The sequence below is a fragment of the Leptodactylus fuscus genome, chromosome 6 (assembly GCF_031893055.1).
Source record: "Leptodactylus fuscus isolate aLepFus1 chromosome 6, aLepFus1.hap2, whole genome shotgun sequence".
NCBI classification, from domain to species: domain Eukaryota; kingdom Metazoa; phylum Chordata; class Amphibia; order Anura; family Leptodactylidae; genus Leptodactylus; species Leptodactylus fuscus.
This window is the reverse complement of record NC_134270.1, coordinates 60,576,816-60,582,660: the sequence shown is the minus strand read 5'-3', so window position 1 is coordinate 60,582,660 and position 5,845 is coordinate 60,576,816.

Genomic DNA, 5,845 nt, shown 5'->3' with positions numbered 1-5,845 from the left:
AGTCAGCGTCACAGGTGCTTCCATTCATTTCTATGGGTGCGTGCTGTTCGGATCGGCTGATCCGAACAGTGTTCGCTCATCTCTACTCTCCAGCCAAACTCTGCCCAAAGTCTGACGCTGGAGCTGACTTCTTAAGCAGACTCTCTGCAGCTGAGTTGCTGCCGGAACATCCCCAAAGTGTGGACTGGAGGGGGGTGGAATGACAGGTCCCACTACCAACCTACCTGCCATTCCTAAAAATCCAGCCCAATACTGAGCATTTACTAAAATGCTCAGCAGACGAAAGTTGTCTGCTGAGAACAAATATTCCTTCTGGAGTTTTCTCATCTCACCCACCTTAGTAGTCTGGGTGAGATGTACACCCCCTCCATTACCTGACCAGCCATCTGCTTACAATAGTTACTTACAGAACTTTTCTCTCTGCTGGCGATTTCTGCAGTGGAGAACAGTGCAGATGGGAACTTAGTCTAAGGTTTGCCTGTTTGCCAATGACACAAAAGTATGCAATAGGGTTAGTAAACCTTGAGAAGTTTGTAAATAGAAAAATACCTATTTTCCTGGACAAATAGTCCAAACAATGGAAACTGCAGTTAAATGTTTCCAAATGTAAGATAATGTACTTACCCTTGGTTCACATCTGCGTTTGGTAATCCATTTGGGGAGTCTGCATGGGGACCCCCCAAACGGACTACTGAACGGATTTGCAAGCAGTGTGCAGTGAAAGCACACAAACCCCATAGACTATAATGGGGCCCGAGTGCTTACCGCGAGATCTCCGCACGAGTCATGCGGACAGAAAAGTAGATTGTGAAGTACTATCCTGTCGACATGTTCCTGCGGACTCCCTCGAACGGATTACCAACCCTCTATCTGAGTATTGTATTGGCAGTTCTGCGTTAGTCAGGACTTCAGAAGAAAAGGTGCTAGGGATCCTGATATCAGAGAGCTTAAAAATAAGTGCACAATGCAGCCAGGCAGTGTTTTTAATAAAAATGGCTGAAAAATCTATGGTAAGTGAATTTAAGCATTACTGGGATAAACATGTCCATCCTAACATAAAAGGAAATCATATAATGGCAGACTAGAAGGACCATGTGGTCTTTTCTGCTGTCAATCTTCTATATTTCTAGGATGCCGGTTTCATATATTTTTAGCTTTGTTCACAGGCTTATTGCATGACTTTTATTGCATTATTTCTGCAAGATGAAGCCTGCAGATCATTGGATGGGAAACATAGAACATTAAACTTATCAATTTCAGGCTGTTGGTATGGCACATATTTGCAGGTCAGCTTTTGCAGGGCATTTGTGTGTCAGCCAAAGTCTGCTCATATATTCGTTGTTCCGGTAGATAATTAGGACAAGCAAACAAATGTAGTAAAAAAAACAAAAAAAAAACAACCCCAGAATGTTAAATATTGACAGTGAGACAATAGTAACCATTGAGCAGCTGTTCACAAAAAAAAACTAAAAAGTCAGGTATTTCTCTACAGTTAGATTTATTTATTTCTCTTGGGCAAGGTTCACACCTGCACCTGGATTCTGTTTGGGGTTTCCGTCCCCGAATCCGCTTAAAAAAACGCAGAGAGAAAAGTCCTGCCAGCAAACATTATAGTCTATGGGGTCCACAGGTTTCTGCAGATAAAATCTTTTTAAGGTTTCCATTCTATTCTGACCCAAAGAACGGAAACCCAGACACAGGTGTGAAGCTAGCATTACTTATTTGGCACCATCATATTTTGTAGCGCTTTATGGAGATATTGGCAGTAAATTTCCTTTCAATATATCTAATGTCCCTGCCTATTCGGGTCTCTGCGCCACCCTCCGCGGAGCAGGAGGCGGGCTCCTTTTGATACTTTGTTAGAAATTTTCATTGCACTGTGTGAATACTGCTCTATCTTTGTAATTGAATTTCCACCACACCCATCTCCTGCACATTGTTTCTCTCTGATCATCAAATGGTTAATTCTAGCCTTGCTTGTGTGACTGACAGGCTGTCTTCCAATCAAGCCTAGGGCGGGTATTTGGCTTCCTATATACAGGCCATCAGCCCACAAAGGCTTGTTGGCTATTGTGACTCTGTCCTTAGACTTTGTCCCTGCTAAGCTCCTCTTTCTTCTACTAGTGTATTACTGACCCTTGGCTTCCTTTGTCACTGTTCTTTTGGATTTTGATTCTGTACTGCATTGCTTGACTGTTACCAGACCCTTGGCTAGCTGACCTCCCTTTGTTGTTTGTCTTGTCTGCGTTCTGTGTTGTCACATATATAGGAAGGGCCTGTCGACCAGTTGTCACCTATCGCTTAGAATAGGACTGGCAAGCAGGAAGGGACAGAGGGGGGTTTCAGCTTAGGGCTTACTGTCTATTGTACCCCTCCCCCAGGGTTCACCAGCAGCTTCTGTTCCCTTACAATATCTTTGGAGTGTGGGAGGAGACCCAGTCAAACATGGAGAGAACACAACTCCATGCTGATGTTGTCCTTGGCTTGATTCAAACGCAGGACTCCAGCACTGAAGGGCAACACTGCTAACCACTGAGCGCCTGTGCGGCCCCATTTATATAAGCCTGTAATTACATAGAATGCTTTTCACTCTCGATCCCTGGAGTTTCTGCCGCATAGGACGAGGCCAGTACTATAGTTGGCCTTTTACAAATTTGAGTCTATTGTACATATAAACCTAATTTTTGATTTAGCATTCCTCCCATAGATTCAGCATGGAGACTACTACATGTGTACAGTCTTCCTTTGTTGACTAGAGACTTCACAATTACCACAGGCTTCATGTTGCCTAGCAACAACAGAAACAATTACTTAGCAGACTGTACCACTGTTAACAGTAAAGGGGTTTCCAAGATCTAGTATTAGTCTAGCGATTGCCTAGCAACAGAACCGAGAGTACATTCGCTAACTGTACGATTTTTATCTTGTGGAGAGGGGTTCTACATCTCCAACAGCAAAACGTTGCATGGTGCTGAAATAATGGCCATTCCTTTGTGGGCTGTACTATTATCCTCAATCTCACCTGTGCCTATGAGCAGCACATTTCATTTGCTGACTGTACCATTGCCATATGGGGGAGAGGTGATATATTTCGCTAACCAACAATTCATGGAACCATGGTATTGATACTTATATAGAGAGGTGATCTATAGTGTCCTTCAACTGCCCATGAAAAACACAGTATGTGACCATACCTTTGTACCTGAGGAACAATGTTGTAAATCTCCCCAGCAGGGTTGAGCCGATCCTGACTTTTCAGGATTGATTTTAAAATCCGATTTCCGATCATTTTTCAATCGAACCCGATCTCGATCCCAATTCCGATCCCAATACAAGTCAATGGGATTTTTTTATTAATCAGAGATCGAATTTTAAAAGCAATCCTATTCACTGTACAGCATGGAATCTAAGAAATGTTAGAATCCACGCTGTGTAGTGAATCACTAAGTAGCCAGAGGATTTTTTTTAAATCCTCTGGCTACTTAGTCCCCCCTGGTGTCCACTTACCTCCAGAGATGGCTGCTCCGCTGTTCTTCGCCTCGCTGCCGCTCCAGCTGCAGTCTTCTTTGCCTCGCTGCCCCCTCCCTGCCAGGTTAGGAGAGTGTGGGCGGGTACTGGGAGGGGAGACGTCACGTCTCCCTGCCCTGTACCCGCCCACACTCTCCTAACCCGCCCACACTCTCCTAACCTAGGGGGCAGCGAGGCGAAGAAGACTGCAGCTGGAGCGGCAGCGAGGCGAAGAGCAGCAGAGCAGCCATCTCTGGAGGTAAGTAGCTACTATAGATGTTACTTTAATCTCCCATTAGAATGAATGGAGGCAGCCGGCACGCAGGGGGTTAAGGCTGTGTGCCGGCTGCTTCCATTCATTCCTATGGAATCGCAGCGGAGCCTTCACACTGAGTATACACTATATACTCAATGTGAAGGCATTATGGGAAATACTATCTCAATCCCACCTAAAAAGATCGTGTTTGGAATTCTGATTGCGATTGTGAAATTTTCTCGATCGCCGATCGGAATCCAATTTTTTCCGAACACGATCGCTCAACCCTACTCCCCAGTCTTGTCTACCAACATCATAGATTGGCCAAATAATCCTACCTTCGGAATGGAGTATATTTATATATCATATGCTACTCCTATTAACATCACAGGTAACAAACAATAGTGAATTGTCACATAAGAATAGCTGAAAATAAGAATTAAGACTCTTCTGTCTTCTCTGCTGCTCTTTTGCTAACTGCATGACTTTGAAATGTCTTACCTACTCCAATGGTTTTGCATGCATTGTGGGAGATGTAATATATAACAGTCTCTAGTAGTGATGGCTCAGAATTATTTTTTTTAAATCTCACAGAACACATTTCAGCAAAGTATACTATATTATAGGAGCAAAGCTTCTAAGGGTGTGCCTGTCAGCACAGTGCTGATAATTTTCAAGCATCAGGTCTGTCCATGTCTTAATGTATTATTTTATTTCATTTCAGTAAGAGGTTACCTCTTCAAGAATATCCAGCTTCAGAAGAAGCAGACCAACTTCAAGACAAGGATCAAAGGTTGGAAGAAACAGGTCCGGATCATGCGGAAGGCATGCAATCACAGTCAGCAGAGCTGCCTCAAGAAGTCAACATTCCGCTGAGACCTCATGACAGCAATATAGAAACAAGTTCATTATCAGATGACACTGCAACTATGGAGGACCTTGCTGGTGGAGAAACCATCCTGGGTGAAGACATGGAAGCTCAAGCTGAACAAGCACCAGATCCTCAGGATGAGAAAGAGGAACAGAAGGAAGACCACCAAGAAAACCCAGTCATTAAAGACGAGGATGCAGATCATGATGGAAAACAGACGCAAGGTGAAGAAGACAACTTGGTCATAAAAGAAGATTTTGAAGGTCATGACAGTCAGCAAACTCACAATGAAGAACCCAGAGAAGACGACTTAGATAACAACAAAGAAGATACTGTGAACCATAGAGCAGAAGACATGGCTATAGAAGATGATGGGGAAGGTCCTGAAGTTCATGGAGGAGAAGAACAGGTCATGATGGAATCTCAGGAACCTGAGGCTGCAGAAGGCCTATCTACTATTGAGGAACCAGATACCAGCTTGACACAGGAGGTCCAGAGCCCTGAAGCTGAGACAACTCAAGGACAACAAGAATCATCAAATATTCAGAATGCTGATGCTGAGGATCAAGTAGAGGATATAGGGGTAGAGTCTGCTGACACCACATCCAATATTGCTGGAGAGCAGCAAACAGACAGAGAAGACTCAGAAGAGGTAACATCATAGAATATTCTTATCACCTTGTCCTTAAAGGAGCTGTCACTTACCCAGAAGAAAGTGATCAAGTTATTAGAACACAGTTCACAAGTGACCACTGATAGAACATTGCACAATATAAATCCTTGAGTCGTCTTCTGCACCATTCTGCATGAAAAACTTGGTGACAATCGACATAGCCACCATTACAGCTCTCACAGAGGACGACTCAAGGCCTTAGGTCTACTGTGATTTATTTAGAGAGGAAAGTTTATTATAATAATTATATTTATCTATATTTATCTATATTAAATATCTATCTGTCTGTCTATCTCCCTATCTTTTTTCCTACCATACTGTTTTTCTACTTGTTTCTGTAGCTTATACATGTTCATTTCCAAGAACGTTACTATTTAGATTATTTTTACAAAATACATATTTACAAAGCTATCCCTCAGTCCCTCCAGTGTTATATACACACAGTACTTCTCATGTATACTACTACTGTACCATTCATATTCTGCTGTCCATCTGAAAATCAGGGGTCCCGATCAGTATGAGGTTACAGAGGCAGCAC